Below are 19,002 nucleotides of genomic sequence, written 5' to 3' on the forward strand. Positions count from 1 at the left end.
ATTATCCTCCAATTAGATTAAGAATTTTTTAAAGTTTTTTCTAACAGAAGCAAGGTCCACATTGGCTAAATTCCATATGGATGAATTATTATGAGTGAATAAAACAATGGTGTTTTATTTGGCCAGGATCCTCTTGCCTATTTGCTTATGTGCTTCTTACTCACTCAGTTGTGTCCAACTCTTTGCAATCCTATGGACTGTAGCCCGCGAGGTTCCTCTGTCCATGGGATTCTCCAGGCAAGAATATTGAAGTGGGTTGCCATGCCCTCCTCCAGGGGATCATCCTGACCCAGGGGATAGAATCCATGTCTCCTACTTTGCAGGCGGGTTCTTTACTTGATGAGCCATTGGGGTAGCCCCCTATTTGCTTATAATTTAAGACAAAAGAAAGGGTCAGAAGATAATAATTTTGTCCTGCAATTCAAATGAAGACTGTGATAATCAAGTGAATAAGCATTATAGAAATATTCAAAATTAGTGGTTGAAATAATTTTCCAATATTTTAGCTTTATTCATAACCCTAGTCTTACCATCTATTTCAAATTTAAATTTCAAGAACTCTGGCTAATAATTATAATTTTAAACCCACTGCAGTATTCTTGCCTGGAAAATCCCATGGACGGAGGAGCCTGGTGGGCTACAGTCCAAGGGGTCACAAAGAGTCAGACACGACTGAGCGACTTCACTTTGCTTCACTTCACTTTACTTCAGAATATTTAAAAAGACCTTTCCTTAAACAATTGGTTAGCCTTATTATAATTATTAATTAGTCAACTCTTTTCCAACATTAAGATTATATATTGGAGGGGACATGCTCATTTATAACATCAATACTTCACTAGAAGTAAAATTCACTTTTATATTACTGTTATAAACATTATCACCAATCATAGGAGACATACCAGAGTACCCCAGCCTTTATTGCAAGGCATTGTATCATAAATATGGAGACATGCTTCAGCTCCTTGAAATGGATACTTTGTCTAATCTGTACTTTGTGTCACACTATGTTTATTTAATTTGCATAAATGATGCACTATAATATTCTGAGTAATTCTTTGCCTCATTCTACTTCTGCTATCAAATAATTTTTTAAATAATTATTTATTATGTTCTCTGGAAATGAAACAATTCTAGTATAAATAATACATCAAAAATTGCAACAGACACCCTCCAGTATCAGTTTTCAGAAATTTTAGTATTTACTGATTTATTCGGCCATTTAAACATTTATTGAAAGCCTTCTACACGCCAGGTACCACTATGCAAGTTTCTGCTGTGCTGTGCTTAGTCTCTCAGTCATCTCCAACTCTTTGTGACCCCGTGGACTGTAGCCCACCAGGCTCCTCTGCCATGGAATTCTCCAGGCAAGAATACTGGAGTGGGTAGCCATTCCCTTCTCCAGGGGATCTTCCCGACCCAGGGATCAAACTCAGGTCTCCCACATTGCAGGCAGATTTTTTTACTGTCTGAGCCACCAGGGAAGCCCAAGAGTACTGGAGTGGGTAGCCTACACCTTCTCCAGGGATCTTCCTGATCCAGGAATCAAACCAGGATCTCCTACATTGCAGGCAGATTCCTTACCAGCTGAGCTACCAGGGAAGCCCATGCAAGTTTCTGAGTACAGGGTAAATAAAATATGATTATTCATAGTTTAGATGGAAGGTCAAGAAATCATGCAAATGATTACAATACACAATGATACAGGTTGAAATAGAGTTATTCATAAACTGCAGAGATGAGAGCCTTCTTTCTCTTTACAGGACTTAGGGAGACCTATGAAAAGAAGATTTGAACTGGCTCTGAAAAATGAACAGGGCTACTCTAGAAGCAAGAGATGTAGAAAGCACGTTCCAGGAAGAAGCATCTGTATGCGTGGATGGTGGAATCGCACAGGAGAGACAAGGAGGTCTGTGAATGCAGGGGCATGTGGGTGACATCAGGCAGTGCAATGCGGCTGAAATGCTGGGAATACAAAGGAGAAGGCATGCAGGTATAATGGTGGGCGGGCACTTTTCAAGATGGTTTAGACTTGGCACTACTTGTGATAGGGACAAAAGATTCAGCAAAATGAGACAGATGGATAAACACAAAAGATGAAAGAAACAGTTCTCCATGGTTCTCATATTAGTTTCAGATTTTTCCTTTCTGTGCACAAGGAAGGCTACCTTTCCAGTTCCTTTGCTTTTAGGCAAGCTCAGACGAATTGTCAGGCCGATATATTGTAAACAGAAGTTTAATGTGTTACTTCTGGGCTGGCAGTGAAAAACCCCCGTGTTATTCTTCCAGTGTCTCTCTTCCCCTGTCATGGAAACCAAGGGGGCCGTCTGTTGACATGAGGAACCACAAGATTATGGCTGCCTGAATTCAAGAGTCACCATATTAACGACAATTGCCCTAAAGGTAACCCAGACCCACAGTAGGTTTGGTGGACAGAATACATTTAAAAAAATGTTTTTTATCAAGTCATTGAGTTTAGGGGTTTTGTCACTGCAGCATAGTACAGTTGATCCTGACCGAAACACAAATTTAAAAGTTAGTGTTTAATGAACATATAATTTAAAGGAGTCAGAGAATGGATTCAAGGTTATAAGTTAAGAGAAATGGAGAGAAATGGAGCTACTTCTTCCTCTGAAACATGTAGGAAAGTTTAGTGGGGCGGGGGGGCACAAAGTGTAGAATGATTTTGAGGTCGCAAAGGAGAAGTTAAAACAGTTTATTCATAATGGCCACTACATTCCTATGATATTTGAAATTAAGTCTTCTGCTGAGGAGGTGAGTGGCAAGACTGAGGGAAATAAAATGATTGAGCAGTTGCTGAGGGGACAGTTACTCTACAGAATAGGAAAGAGAATCAGGCAGATAGAAGGGAAAGAATTGCAGAGCAGAGGAAGTGCTCAACTGGGTCTGTGGCTTTTGCATTTATAGCGAGGAGTCAGCCAACATGGCGTTTGTCGTTTCATACAGCAATGATTGATTGCCAACTTGAGAGTAAAAACAAGCAATTAAGCTTATACGAGGGCTTGGGAAAAAAGTTATGGTATGAAGAGGAGATCTTTAAAAAACTAGGGAGGCTTGAGAAAGTAAAGTTGAAGTGAATGACAACAGCACTGGAGGCTAACAGGAAGAAAGTGAAGCCAGAAGGAGGCTGATAGAGCAAAGGATTCCTAAAAAAAAAAAAAAAACCTGGACATTTAGTGGTTAAAGGGAAAGTTAATCTGGACTATCGGTATAGAACTGGGTAAAAGACATGAAGTTATTATAGAGATGGTAGTGTAATATAATGGCTAAGAGAAAGTTGTTTGGGACTCAATAGCTGCTCTGTCCTTTACTAGGGATATATGATATAAACCAAGTTAGCCAAGTTTTTTTCCTGTGCCTCAGTCTCCTCATAGCACATTTTAAGCTCCACTGAAGGATTTTTGTTATAACTGAATGAGCCAATATACATAAAGCTCTTAGAGTAGTGCTTGGCATAAAGTACTCTATAAGTGTGAAAGTGAAGTCGCTCAGTCGTGTCTAACTCTTTGCGACCCCATGGACTGTAGCCTATCAGGCTCCTCTGTCCACGGGATTTTCCAGGCAAGAGTGCTGGAGTGGGGTGCCATTGCCTTCTCCAGGGTATCTTTCCGACCCAGGAATCAAACCCGGGTCCCCCGCATTGCAGGAAGACGCTTTACCATCTAAGCCACCAGGGAAGCCCCTGTTATTAATATAGTGGTAGAAATTATGCTGAAGAAGGAAATGGCAATCCACTCCAGTATTCTTGCCTGGAAAATCCCACGGACAGAGAAGCCTGGAGGGCTGCAGTCCTTGGGGTCGCAAAGGGTTGGACACGACTGAGCGACTAACACACACGGAAATTATGCAGCCATGGAAATGGGTATTGACGTGTAAGGAGATGAGCACTGTGGATGGAAATGGGGTTTAGAAATTGAAGAAAGAGAGACTTGGTGAATGTGAGCACTGTGTGTTCTCAAGATGCTGAGGAGACACAAAGAAGATTGTGAGCTAGTGTGACGTCCGTGCTCGGTTGATGCCGTGACATCATAAGATAATGACCGTGAGGGGAGGAGAATGGCAAACTGTGGCATGACCTTCAAGACTTTTAACTTAGTAGTTTAGGAATACTGTCCACCCCTATAACTTGTTGCTGAGACAGAGAGCACAAGAGAATGACAACCTCTGCTTTCAAGAGTTTTCAGAACCTTTGCTGCAGAGGGTGTGGAGAAAAGGCAACACTCCTACACTGTTGATGGGAAGATAAAAATTGGTGCAGCCACCATGGTGAATAGGACAGAGGTTCCTTAAAAAACTAAAACTAGAGTTACTGTATGATCCAGAAATTCCACTCCTGGGCATCTATTTAGAGAAAACTCTAATTCAAAAAGATGCATGCACCCCAATGATCATTGCAGCACTATTTACAACAGTCATGGAAATGACCTAAGTGTCCACCGACAGAGGAATGCAAAAAGAAGATGTGGTACACACACACAAGGAAATATTTGTTGTTGTTGTTATTTAGTCGCCAAGTTGTGTCCAAGTCTTTGGGACCCCAAACTCACCCATAAAAAGGAAAGAAATAATGCCATTGCAGCAACATGGATGGAAGTAGAGATTATCATATGAAGTAAGTCACGTAGAGACAAGCACCATATGATATTGCTTATATGTGGAATCTAAGAAGATGATATAAATGAACTTATTTACAAAACAGAAATAGATTCACAGACATAGAAAAGAAATTTATGGTTACCAAAGAGGAAAGGTCGGGGAAGGGATAAATTAGGAGTCTGGAATTAAAATATATATATATTATGTATAAAATAGGTAACCAATAAGGACCTACTGTATAGCACAGGGAACTATATTCAATATCTTGTAGTAAACTGTATTAGAAAAGGATCTGAAAAAGAATATGTGTATATATGAATATGAAAAAAAAAGTTTTCAGGAACTTTTATCAAGTAAAATCCAAGTTTTGGACTTCCCTGGCTTTCCAGTGGTTAGGACTCTACACTTCCGCTGCAGAGGGCACAGGTTCCATCCCTGGCCAGGGAACTTAGGTCCCACCTGCTACACAGCTCAGGCAAAACAAACAAACAAAAAAAACGAAAAGAGAAAGAAAAAGCCACGTTTTAGTCAACGCAGTGAGGAGTAAAAGAAAATGAGGGGAGATGAAGCAAAATCTGTGGATATTCATGAATGAAGAGTTGCAAAGTCATATGGGAAAAGATTTTTTTTTTTTTCTCAGCAGAATCATTAAGTGCACACTTCGGAGGAAGAAAACGTAAGAAGTTTTCTGAAGAGAAATGGAAGAATACACACTCTGAGCCATTATCATGGGCTAAGAGATGGGGGTTAAGTTACTTTGGGTTTTCATATAACTTAACACATCCATTTTCTTTTCTACGTCGACCATCTGTACTGTCATTAGAGTGTATGACTGAGCGACTTCACTTTCACTTTTCACCTTCCTGCATTGGAGAAGGAAATGGTAACCCACTGCAGTGTTCTTGCCTGGAGAATCCCAGGGACGGGGGAGCCTGGTGGGCTGCCGTCTATGGGGTCGCACAGAGTCGGACACGACTGAAGTGACTTAGCAGCAGCAGCAGTAGCATTCTCAGGTGTAACCTAGAGCTCACCATGGTACTCTTTTATTATGTAAGTTAAACATAAGTACATTTATCACATTTAAAATATTTGAAGAATAAGTAGTTTCAACGTTGTTTAAACCATTCCAAATCATAGAAAATTATACTAAGCTTGTTAATGTATTTTATGAACCTGGCATAATGTTAACAGTAAAGGTCAGATCAGATCAGATCAGATCAGTCGCTCAGTCCTGTCTGACTCTTTGCGACCCCATGAATCGCAGCAGGCCAGGCCTCCCTGTCCATCACCAACTCTCGGAGTTCACTCAGACTCACGTCCATCGAGTCAGTGATGCCATCCAGCCATCTCGTCCTCTGTCGTCCCCTTCTCCTCCTGCCCCCAATCCCTCCCAGCATCAGAGTCTTTTCCAATGAGTCAACTCTTTGCATGAGGTGGCCAAAGTACTGGAGTTGCAGCTTTAGCATCATTCCTTCCAAAGAAATCCCGGGGCTGATCTCCTTCAGAATGGACTGGTTGGATCTCCTTGCAGTCCAAGGGACTCTCAAGAGTCTTCTCCAACACCACAGTTCAAAAGCATCAATTCTTCGGTGCTCAGCCTTCTTCACAGTCCAACTCTCACATCCATACATGACCACAGGAAAAACCATAGCCTTGACTGGACGGACCTTTGTTGGCAAAGTAATGTCTCTGCTTTTGAATATGCTATCTAGGCTGGTCATAACTTTCCTTCCAAAGAGTAAGCGTCTTTTAATTTCATGGCTGCAGTCACCATCTGTAGTGATTTTGGAGCCTAGAAAAATAAAGTCTGACACTGTTTCCACTGTTTCCCCATCTATTTGCCATGAAGTGATGGGACCGGATGCCATGATCTTCGTTTTCTGAATATTGAGCTTTAAGCCAACTTTTTCACTCTCCACTTTCACTTTCATCAAGAGGCTTTTGAGTTCCTCTTCACTTTCTGCCATAAGGGTGGTGTCACTTAAGAATACAGATGCAAAATTATTAATAAAAAACTAGCAAATAAAGTCCAGTAGTGTGTCAGTGATGAACTAGTACTGCCAAGATGAAAAGATGGTTTCCTGTCAGGAACTCTTTCAGTAAGAGAGTTCTTAAAATAACATAACTTCCATCTGAGACATCAATGAAGCCCATTACACCAGTATATTAATGGATTAAAATGATTCAAATAGATGCTGAAAAGGCATTAGGTTAAAATCAGTAGTCATTTCTACTAAAACTCCAATCAAAATAGAAATAAAAGAAAATCACCTAAATATGATAAATGTTACTTATATAAAACCAATTTCTATCTATTTTAAAACTATTATAAGGGAATTTGGTAACAAACCTGTAGACACAATATTTCAAAAGCAATAGTGGTTCTTTACTAGAAATAATCAGATAGAATTAGAAATGGAAAAAGAAGCCACGTACAATAATACAACATTTTTAAAATATTTTGAAATAAATTTAATAAGAAAGCTACAAAGCCTATTAAAAAGAACCATAGAATTTTATTAAAGGGCTGTATCAAGACTGAACAAATGGAAAAACATACCTGGTTCTTGCAAGGGAAGATTTAATTTTACAAATATGTCAATTCTGCCCATATTGTGACATACTTAATGAATTTTCAATTAAAATCTCTATGGTCTTAGAAAATTGAATTATCTTACATTTTATATGGAAGAATAAATGTCCATGAGAAGCTAAGAAATGTACAAACATGAAAAATGATGATGAGATTCCTTGCCAGATATTAAAATGTTATAAAGTCAGCATAATCAAAAGTGTTGGTTATTAGCATAGGGACAGACTAATTGATTAGCAGAACAAAACAAAAATTGCAGAATATATAGGAGCACCGCATAGGAAAAGGGTGGTATTTCACTTCAATGGGGAGAGAATGGTTTAGCAAATGAGCACACTTTACGTTAGTAAGCAGAATAATTAGATATTCATTTGAAAAAAATTACAGTTGGACCACTACCTCACATGATACATAAAAACACTGCATTAATTTTTTTTCTTCTCATCAAAGCTTTATTTACTCTTATATGTCAATAGTTCTCAGAATGTTATGCCCACTTCTTACCTGAGCTTCAGGCATACCTATTCAAGTGCCCATTTCACATTTTCACTAACATACCAAGTCCATATGTCCAAAAACATATGCTATTCCATCAACCACTCCCGAAACAGCCATGCTCGTGGTTAGTGCTTGGGTGCTACCATCCAAATTTTTACATTAAATTCCTCAATGGGTGGGTATAATATCCACCATGGGTCAATCCCTGGTTCAGGAAAATCCCACATGCCACGGAACAGCTAAGCCATGTGTCCAAACTACTGAAGCCTCTGCTCCAGAACAAGAGAAGACATCACAATGAGAAGCCCAGGCACTGTACCTGGAGAGGAGCCCCTGTTCTCTGCAAATACAGAAAAGCCTGTGCAGCAATGAAGACCCAGCACAGCCAAAAATAAAAATAAATGAATACTTTTTAAAAAGTACCCTCAATAATTATTTCTCCCACTTGACCACATTTCCAATCACTAAATCCTTTTGATTTTGCCTATTGTTAATAAGATCCCTCAAACCAATTCATGTCTTTTCATCTCCTTAACCATTTTCTTAGACAGATAGAAGATATTTTAATTTGATCACTGCATTTACCTCATAAGTAGTATTTCTATTTCCAGCTGTGTACTCTCCAACTCATTTGTAAAAAAGAAAGAAAGAAAGAAAAATGCCATCCTTCTTAAAGAAACTGTATATGGAATATATAAAGAAATTTCAAAACTAATCAATAAGAAAATGAACAACCTAATCTAAAAAGGGTGTACAATCTGAACACTGCACAATACAAGATACAAGGCTGGCAAATAAGCATATGAAAGATGGTTGATATTACAATTCATCAGAAAGATTCAAATCAAAATCACAATCACATGTCACAACATACCCACTAGAATAAAGATAAAATATCTGATAAACATCTAGTGTTTACAAGAATGAGAAACAACCGTAATTCTTATGTCTTCCTATGGGAATGCAAAATGACACAGATACCAACTTCTGAAAGCAGATTTGCAGTATTTCATAAGATTAATAGTATATTTATCATAGAATCTAGCAATCCCACTTCTATGTATTTTTCTAAGTGAAATATGTCCACACATGAACATACATCAGTGTTCACAGGAGCATTATTTTATAATAGCCACATCCACTGAAAGATGAATAAAGACACTGTGATTTATTCATACTATGGAAAACTCTTCATCATTAAAAAGAATGAAACATGAATACAGCAACAACATGGATGAATCTCAAAAACATTATAAGCAAGAACAGTCAAATGCTAAATGTTACATACTGTGTGCTTCTATCAATATTTTTATAAAGTTCAAGCAAGGTCAAAGTTATAATGATACTGTATAGATCCTTGATTTCTTGAGCTTGAGGGTGAGAGTGGATATATTAGTTTGCCAGGGTTGCCATAGTGAAGTACCACAGACTGGGAAGTTTAAACAGAAGAAATTATTTTCTCACAGTTCTGGAGGCTAGAAGTCTGAGATCAAGCCATCTTTGGCAGGGTTGATGTGATAGAACAGGGCTCCCCAATCTCTGGGATCTAATGCCTGATGATCTGAGGTGGGGCTGATGTAATAATAATAGAAATAAAATATACAATAAAAGTACTGTCCTTGAATCATCCTGAAACCACCCCCCACATACCAGTCTGTGGAAAACTCTTCCATGAAACTGGTCCCTGGCGCAAAAAAGGTTGGGGACCGCTGTGACAGAACATGTAAAGACATTGCATTAGTCATAAAAGTTTAAAAAATTTTTTAATAAACAAAGGTTTAAAAAGATTAAAATATAGACCATATATATATGTATGTCCATAGATATATGTACATGAGTTCAGTTCAGTTGCTCAGTCCTGACTCTTTGCGATGCCATGGACTGAAGCACACCAGGCTTCCTTGTCCATCACCAACTCCAGGAGCTTGCTCCAACTCACATCCATTGAGTTGGTGACGCCATCCAACCATCTTATCCTCTGCCACCTCCTTCTCCTCCTGCCTTCAGTCTTTCTCAGCATCAAGGTCTTTTCCAATGAGTCAGTTCACATCAAGTGGCCAAAGTATTGGAGCTTCAGCATCAGTCTTTCCAGTGAATATTCAGGACTAATTTCCTTTAGTACTGACCGGTTTGATCTCCTTGCTGCCCAAGGGACTCTCAAGAGTCTTTTCCAACACCACAGTTCGAAAGTATCAATTCTTCAACGCTCAACTTTCTTTATGGTCCAATTCTTACATCCATACATGACTACTGGAAAAACCATAGCTTTGACTAGATGGACCTTTGTTGGCAAAGTAATGTTGCTGCTTTTTTAATATGCTGTCTAGGTTTGTCATAGCTTTCCTTCCAAGGAGCAAGCATCTTTTAACTTCATGGCTGTAGTCACCATCTGCAGTGATTTTGGAACCCAAGAAAATAAAGTCTGTCACTGTTTCCATTGTTTCCCCATCTATTTGGCCATGAAGTGATGAGTCAGATGCCACGATCTCAGTTTTTTGAATGTCAAGTTTTAAACCAGCTTTTTCACTCTCCTCTTTCACTTTCATCAAGAGGCTCTTTAGTTCCTCTTTGCTTTCTGCCATAGGGGTGGTGTCATCTGCATATGAGGTTATTGATATTTCCCCCCGCAATCTTGATTCCAGCTTGTTCTTCATCCATTCCAGCATTTCACATGATGTACTCTGCATAGAAGTTAAATAAGCAATGTGACAATATACAGCCTTGACGTACTCCTTTCCTAATTTGAAACCAGTCTGTTGTTCCATGTCCGGTTCTGTTGTTTCGTGACCTGCATACAGATTTCTCAGGAGGCAGGTAAGGTGATCTGGTATTCCTGTCTTTTTAAGAATTTCCCACAGTTTGTTGTGATCCACATAGTCAAAGGCTTTAGCATAGTCAATGAAGCAGAAGTAGATGTTTTTTATACATATATATGTACGGGCTTCCCAGGTGGCACTAGTGGTAAAGAACCTGCCTGCCAACACAGGAGACATGAGAGACGTGGGTTCAGTCCTTGGGTTGGCAAAATCCCCTGAAGAGGGCATGGCAACCCACTCGTGTTCTTGCCTGGAAAATCCCATGGACAGAGGAGCCTGATGGGCTATAGTCCATGGGGTTGCAAAGACTTGGACATGACTGAAGCAGCTTAGCTTGCTTGCTCAGTCATATATACATATACATATTGTCTTCATATATACATATATGTCTTCATATTACATATTGAAGACACTTTTAAAAGTTAATTAGTAAGCCAGAAATTATTAAGAAAATACAGGATTAACCTTACGTAAATATTAAACTTTTTCTTAGGGCATATTATATCTTTGTTAGTTAGGATGCATTCAGCTTCAAGTTTCGAAAAATTCAAGTCATACAAGCAATAAGGGAATTTATAGGCTCACATGCTGGGAAGTCCAGAGTTATAGCGCCTCAACTCAGTGTCTTCCTCAGAATAATTTTCTGTGATTCTCCTATCCTTGCCTTCTTTTTTTCCATTGGCTTTCTAGAGGCCGGTATTATGGTGGCTACAGTAGTTTTTCTAAAAGTGTCATCTATACTTGACAATGGCTGGGAGAAAAAGTGTAGATTTTTTTCCTATTGTCCATGCTTACAGTAAAGAAAAAACCACAGCAAGTTTCTTCTTACACTTCATTGGACCCAGCTGGCCACCTTTCTGAGTCCCTGTGGGGAGGGAAATGAATTCATGGGCTTAGGCCTAGGTGTGTGTGCATAAAAGGATTGTCACAAAATTTGGTTTTCTCAGTGTGCAGGATTTTGTGTAATTTTTACTTTCTTCTTTAATATCAGATTGAATTTTAGAAGTAAACATATATTATTACTTCGATCAGAAAAAAATGATAAAGCTATTTTTTTGTGGGAAAAAAGTGTATCTCATAATAACAGCTGGAGAGAGTATGGATTTACACAGATTTTTTTTTTTTTAATCATTTCATTTCCATCTTTGTCCTGGCAGGAAGTCTTTTTTTAAAATGGAATCTTCCTTTAAAGGGAAAGTGAAAGCTGCTCAGTCGTGTCCGACTGTTTGAGACACCATGAACTATAGCCTGCCAGGCTCCTCTGTCCATGGGATTCTCCAGGCAAAAACACTGGAGTGGATTGCCATTCCTCTCTCCAGGGGATCTTCCCAACCCAGGGATTGAACCAGAGTCTCCTGCATTGCAGGCAGATTCTTAACCCTCTGAACTACCAAGGAAGGCCCTAAATATATATAGCATTATTATTTTTTAATCTTAGTTTGGCCACATCTCTCAGCACGTGGGATCTTAGTTCCCTGGCCAGGGATTTAACCTGCACCCTCTATAGTGGAAGCGAAGAGTCTTAACCACTGGGCCACGAGGGATGGCCCCCAAAACATTATGTATGTATGTATGTATGAGAAAAAGTCAGCAATGAGTTTACTTAGGTTTCTTAAACATTAACAGTTCAATTAACATTTACTTCTCATCAAACTTCTCTACTTAGTTGAAACAACAGTAGAGTGGACAGACAGGCTTGAATTATATTTCTATGATTACACTTGTTTTATGCCCTTGAAACAATGAAAAGTTACGCCCCTCTCATCTAAGAAGAGGAAACACACTAATTCCTTTTGATCTGATCCTTCCAAGAGCGACGATGAACCAGTTCCTGCCCAAGTCTCAGGATTTCAGCAGTGGGTGCGGGCGGGGTGTCCCCTGACTGCTTCAGTCTGATCATCTCAGCTCACCAGTTGTTTTTCCTCGGCCTCTTCTACCCCAGGAAATGCCACCAGCGCCATCAGGCAGGGTGGGCTATTTTTAGCACTGGGCCTGCCTGGGGAAACTGGAGAACTGGAACACTCACTGACAAGGAAGTGGAAGAGAGCAAAGGCTTAAGAGAGAAAGATGAGATGCTTTATCTTTTCCTCCTGTGATTTTATTTGGCAGCTAGTCATCCAGTTAGCGAGGTCTAGGAGATAACAAAGAGCTTAAGTGCTGAGTAGCGAGATGGCTGGGGGAAGGGAAGACAGTACGCTGAGGGAAGGAGTGCGGGGCATTTTTATGTGGAAAGAAAGTAAAGCTGTGGAATTGAGTTACTTAAACACAGAGGGAAAGTTACGGGCGCAGAAGTTGTTTTGCGAGAAGTCAGTCAAGACCTGAAGTGAAAATCTTTGAATTTTCTTTTCAAAAAAAGTTTTGAAAAGAGTGGCTAAAAAAAAAATCAGCTATGACTTATGATAACTTTGTAGCCATGCAAATTTAGGCAAATTACTTAAACCTCTCTGAGGACTCAGGGTTTTTTAATTTGTAAAATATGGGTATTAGCTACCTACCTCAGAGGGTTGTGAGCCTTCAAAGTGAGCCAAATGTATGTAAAGCACTCGGCGTGGTGCCTAGAATATAGGAACCACTTAAAAAGGTGACAATGATTATTACTTTGCTTTAATTTCCATGTTCTGAATAAAATCGCTCTATGTTCATAAAGAGGCAAAAAAAAAAAAACAAAACCCATGTGGCAAAGGAGACATTCCCCTGATCCTCGTACACATGTACTTACACATAGGAAACAAATTACAGATGCATTCTGGTAGCATAATCCATCCAGAATGAGGCAATGCTTAGGACAGTTATTATACTACATCACTTGAACACTGTCCACCTCTGTTTTGTAGTTTTTTAGCAACAAGGGAAAACCTGAACAATCACGAACATGGATGTAGTATGTATAAGTGTAGTATGAATTTGAGGACAAACCAAAGCAAATCAATGTGTCTCCTTTAGACACTCTGTGCTAACTAAATGTAATAGATCCCAGGGGCAAGATTAAACAGAAGATGGTAAAAGCATCAATATTAACACAGTTGAGGAATAAGAAAAAGCAGTGTAGTGCCTGTAGCCTCAAGTTAATATTTGGCAAAGATTATTAATATTTAGCAAAGATTATTTATTATTATTCAAAATAATAAAATATAAAATTAATATTATATTTGTGTGTTCTAAGCAAAAGTACAATAACTCCCAGAAGATATTACTGCACTGGCCAGGACTTCATGACTTCTAAGATCCTTCCAACTCTCAGGGAAAAATAAAATTATTATTATTCCTTTGCACTAAAAAACACAACAAATGTTGTCTCTTATAGTCTTACCTTTTCTTCAACTTGATTTTCTTCAGTTTTCTAGGGAAAAGCAGTTAACACTAAATGTCTTGGTATATGGGATTTCCCAATCTGCATATATACATCAGCTCTACTCTTCAAGATGACACATGTCATTTTGGTTTTTAGAGAATTTTTTCGTCTAGTCAAGGCTATGGTTTTTCCTGTGGTCATGTATGGATGTGAGAGTTGGACTGTGAAGAAGGCTGAGCACCGAAGAATTGACTCAGCACGACTGAGTGACTGATCTGATCTGATAGGATTTTACAATTTGTACTTAAAAAATCATCAGCAACTTTCTCTTATGCTGCTGCTGCTGCTAAGTCGCTTCAGTCGTGTCCGATTCTTTGCGACCCCATAGACGGCAGCCCACCAGGCTCCGCCGTCCCTGGGATTCTCCAGGCAAGAACACTGGAGTGGGTTACCATTTCCTTCTGCAAACTTTCTCTTATACTCCTTTCTTACTTTTAATTCTACAAGTTCTCCCAATATATCTACATAAAATCCTCCTCAATGCAATCTAGGAAGAGTAAACATGAAAAATTTTTTCTCCCTCCTCTTTTCCATTCCTTGCAATAGTATCCCACTGACTGTATCCCAAATCTAAAATCAATAGAAATAAGCTATAATTCTTTCCCTACAAGACTTGTTTGAAGCAAGATTCCAAGCAATCTAAAATCCTCTCCCTCCCTACTTTTAGGTGTTTGGAATTGAGAGGTAGATGGATGAAAAATACATATAATCGCAGATATAACTGTTGCAGGATAAGACCTCCAGGAAGTAGACTCTGAGATAGAGATTTGTGTGCAGAAAATTTATCGGGAATGAGTCTTGGGATTGACACCAATGGGGAAAGGTAAGGAGGCTGGATGGGACTAAAAAGGTGGGCTGTATCACAAGACTTCAGCCAACTGATGAGATTAAGTTAGGAGATTGAGCCACCCTTTATACTGGATATAAGATATCAAAGGGAAGAGGTTTGAACCTAGGCTAGGAGGCTCACTATAGCTGAGGGCAATTCCCAAAGAAAGCTCCAAGCTAATAGCTGTCAGTAGGCAAAATTCCTAGGCTCCCCAGAGAGTAAGACCTTTAGTCATGGAAGGGGACTCTAGGCAGTGCAGCACAGGATCCAGAAGTCATGGGGAAAAGGTGTCATCTCTGGGGCAGGTGTTGGCTATGGATATGAGGTGGAGATAATATTTGAGTGGTCCCCTTCTCCTCATACACATTCCTATACTCCATACTTCTCTGCCATTGTCTCTGCAGAAGGTTGAAACAGCAGAATGCAGAGAACAAATGGTTCAATTCTTTGCTTCTGAGTTTCAAACATTGGCCTTGGCAAAGACAAAATATTTGCAAGAAGGTAGAAAATATCAGAAGAGAAGTTTTCTCAGCTGCTTCCAGACTAGGCAGAGAATCCCTTGGCTTTGGTAGGGAATGTAAAGAGACTTAGAAGCCTGTAGATTCCTGGGGTACAGCTTAGGGAGCTGAGAGGACAGGAGTGAAGAAGCCAAGACCCCTGTCCCTGCCCTCATAGTACTTACAGAGAAGATACATTCAACAAATAAATGCAATGAAACAAATTAAATTATTATGATAGAACATATAAGAAGGGAATCTCTTCTGGCTTATGAATCTGGGGACAACTCATTTAAAAAGAGATATTTAATTTGAAACCTAAAGTGTATGTAGATATTGTCTAAATGGAGAGTAGAGAGAAAAAATCATCTCAGGGAAAAAGATGATGACTGTAGCCTGTTTTGGAAGTGAAGAGAAGACCGATACAATGACTGGAATGCAGAAAAGGAGCAGTAGAAAAGATAGGCAATGTGCACACTCAGTCACTCAGTAGTGTCCAACTCTTTGCGACCCTATGAACTATTATAGCCACCACGTGCCTCTGTCCATGGAATTCTCCAGGCAAGAATACTGGAGTGGGTTGCTATTTCCTACTCCAGGGGATCTTCCTAACCCAGGGATGGAACTTGAGTCTCCTGTTACAAAATCAGCGCTGTAATCGAGAATGGAAGAGAGGGACTTCCCTGGTGGTCCACTGGCTAAGTCTGCACACTCCCACTGCAAGGGGCCTCAGTTTGATTTGGGCAGGGAACTAGATCCCATATGTCTAAAGAACTAGATCCCACACCCTTAGTTCTCACCTATTCACAAAAATAGGTCTTCAATGAAAAAGTTTGAATAAATGAATCAATAAGCAGAGCTCACCAAAGAGTATAACTTTTGAGCTGCCAGGAAAGTAAACTTCCGTGAGACTCAAAACTTTTCCTTCCCTCTACCCTCCTATTTCCACCTAGGAAATTGCTGGGATCTTTAGACCTAAAGACCTAAGGATGAATAGCAATTAAAGATCACTGAGTACCCTGGCAGCTCTTTCAAAGTGCAAGTGAAGTCGCTCAGTCATGTCCAACTCTTAGCGACCGCATGGACTGCAGCCTACCAGGCTCCTCCGCCCATGGGATTTTCCAGGCAAGAGTACTGGAGTGGGTTGCCATTGCCTTCTGCCATTGCAGCTCTTTCAAAGCTGCCTCCAAATCACTAGCCCTAAAGGATCACCCCTAAACCCAAAGCACTGTAGGATTGAAAATATGCAGCTCTTCAAATTAGATTGAAACCTGTCCAATATATTTTTCTTTCACTTATATCTTTCAGGAGATTTCCTGATCCCTTCAAAGTGCAATCAGTCATCTCAACCTTCTACTCAAAGCCCCCACATGACACTTTCTTAGAGCAGCTCTCTTTCACTTCTTTTCCATCCCTGAGCTATTATTATAATGCTATTATTCAACAGCTAACATGACCACCTCCAATTCTGTCCTACCCATGTAAGCCAACATTGAGTGTATCTTGAGGGACTTCCCTGGAGGTCCATTGGCTGAGATGGCACATTGTCAATGCAAGGGATCCAGGTTCCATCCCTGGTCAGGGAACTAGATCCCACGTGCCACAACTAAGAGTTTGCATGACACAAATAAAGATCCCACACTCTGCAATGAAGATCCTGTGTTTTGCTGTCCCACAACAAAAAGTATAAAGAAAGAACCACAATGGGATAAGTAGGAGGGGTGGAGATGAGATTGAGTCAGGAGCTCCCCTTCTGGTGTGGTAACCCATAAGCAGGTAGGCTATCCCAACCACAGAGGTTCTCCCCAAGGAGGGCAGGGTCTGAGCCCCACACCGTGCTCCCAGGCCAGTTTTCTTACACCATGTACAAAATAAACTCATAGATTAAAGACTTAAATGTAAGACCTTGAAATCATAAAACTTCTAGAAGAAAATAGAAAAAAAACTTTGACATTGATCTTAGCCATAATTGGGGGGAACATGTCTGCTTGGATAAAGGCAACAAAAGCAAAAACACAACAAATGGGACTACCTCAGACTAAAAAGCTTTTGCACATGAAAGGAAATCATCAACAAAATGAAGAGACAACAGTCTTAATGGGAAAAATATTTGCAAATGATGGTGCATTTGATAAAGGGTTGATATCCAAAATATACATCTCAGTATTAAAAAATAAAATCAACAATTCAGTTTAAAAATGGGCAGAGGATCTGATAGATATTATTCCAAAGAAGACTTACAGGTGAGCAATAGATGCATGAAAATATGTTCCAACATCATTAATCATTTAGGAAATGCAAACTGAAGCAACAGTGTGCTATCACCTCACACCTCTTAGAATGGCTATTATCAGACATAAGAAATAACCAAGACCGGCAAGAAAGTGGAGAAAAGGAAACCCTTGAACACTATTGGTGGGGATATAAACTGGTGTAACCACTGTGAAAAACAGTACGTAGGTTCCTCAAAAGATTAAAAATAGAACTACCAAATAATCCAGCAATTCCTCTTTTGAGTATTTATCCAAAGAAGACAAAAACACCAATTCAAAACCACATATGCTTCCTATGTTTGGTGGTGGTGGTTTAATTGCTAAGTCAAGTCTGACTCTTTTGACCCCATGGACTGTAGCCTGCCAGGCTCCTCTGTCCATGGGATTCTCCCAGGCAAGAATACTGGAGTGGGTTGCCATTTCCTTCTCCAGCCTCCTATGCTTACTGCAGCGTTATTTACAATAGCCAAGATATGGAAGCAACCTAAGTGTCTACAAATAGACGAATGGATGAAGAAGATATGAGATACATATAGAAGGGAATATTACTCAGCCACAGAAAGAACAAAATACTGTCAGTTGTGACAATGTGGGTCTAGATGGTATTAAGCTAAGTGAAATAAGTTACAAAGACAAATATTGTATATTCTCACTTACGTGTGGAATCTAAAGAAACCAATAAACAAACAAAACAAAACAGAAACAGACCCATATAAAGAACAAACTGCTTATTGCCAGAATAAAGGGGAGTGGGTGTGGGTTAAAAGGGTGAAGGGGATTAAGGTGAACAAACTTCCAATTATAAAATAAATAAGTATGTAATGTACAGCACAGGGAAAAAAGTCAACATTATTGTAATTTGTATGGTGACAGATGGTTACTCGACTATTGTGATCTGTTCATAATGTGTATAAATGCCAAATCACTATGTTCTACACCTGAAACGAATATAACATTGTATATCATCTATACTTCAGTTTAAAACAAGAAATGCAAAAAAAGAAATTACTGAAAAACAAAAAAAAAAAAAAGAAAAAAATCCTGAGTTAAAAGTAAAAATCTTTCCTTTTCTCCCCTTCCTGACCATTGTTCCTTCTTTCCCTAAAACATTTTTCCACCAGTGTAGCCATGAATTCATAGTTTGTTGTTGTATATTTTTTCAAAATCTTAAAAATATGTTTTATGTTTAAAAGTAAAGATTTCTATCTCACAAACAATAAGAAAGTAGTTTTTTTAAGGTCCACTCTCAGTTGAAAACTGGCACAAAAGAGCAACACCAAGCAGGTGATTAAATGGAACACACACACACACACACACACACATTTCTAGTAGTTTTCACAAAATTACTAAGCACAGATTTCAAGGGATCCAGGACTGTCTTCTTAAAGATTCAGCCAACTCACCAAACCATTTTACTAAGTGCTAGCAGAGAATGTTTGCTAAGCAATATTGCACATACAACCTCAAAGTAAACCCTTGCTGACAACTGTTATTTCAGCTTGTTCTACAGGTCAGGGTGTGAAAGGC

The 19,002-nt window shown here is 39.3% G+C and overlaps 1 long non-coding RNA gene across 2 annotated transcripts in view; it reads left to right on the forward strand.

Moving 5' to 3' along the window:
- Window positions 1-446: 446 nt before the first annotated feature.
- LOC109563724 (uncharacterized) overlaps window positions 447-19,002 on the forward strand; it is a 42,916-nt gene continuing 24,360 nt past the window's right edge. The window contains exons 1-2 of one of the 2 annotated variants that reach the window (XR_011568375.1): window positions 447-1,909; window positions 2,290-2,403. This is a non-coding gene — a long non-coding RNA (uncharacterized lncRNA). The remainder of the gene's footprint in view (window positions 1,910-2,289; window positions 2,404-19,002) is intronic. The other variant, XR_002181381.2, reaches the window with a different exon arrangement.

This window comes from Bos indicus, chromosome 9 (genome assembly GCF_029378745.1).
Source record: "Bos indicus isolate NIAB-ARS_2022 breed Sahiwal x Tharparkar chromosome 9, NIAB-ARS_B.indTharparkar_mat_pri_1.0, whole genome shotgun sequence".
Taxonomy (NCBI): Eukaryota; Metazoa; Chordata; class Mammalia; order Artiodactyla; family Bovidae; genus Bos; species Bos indicus.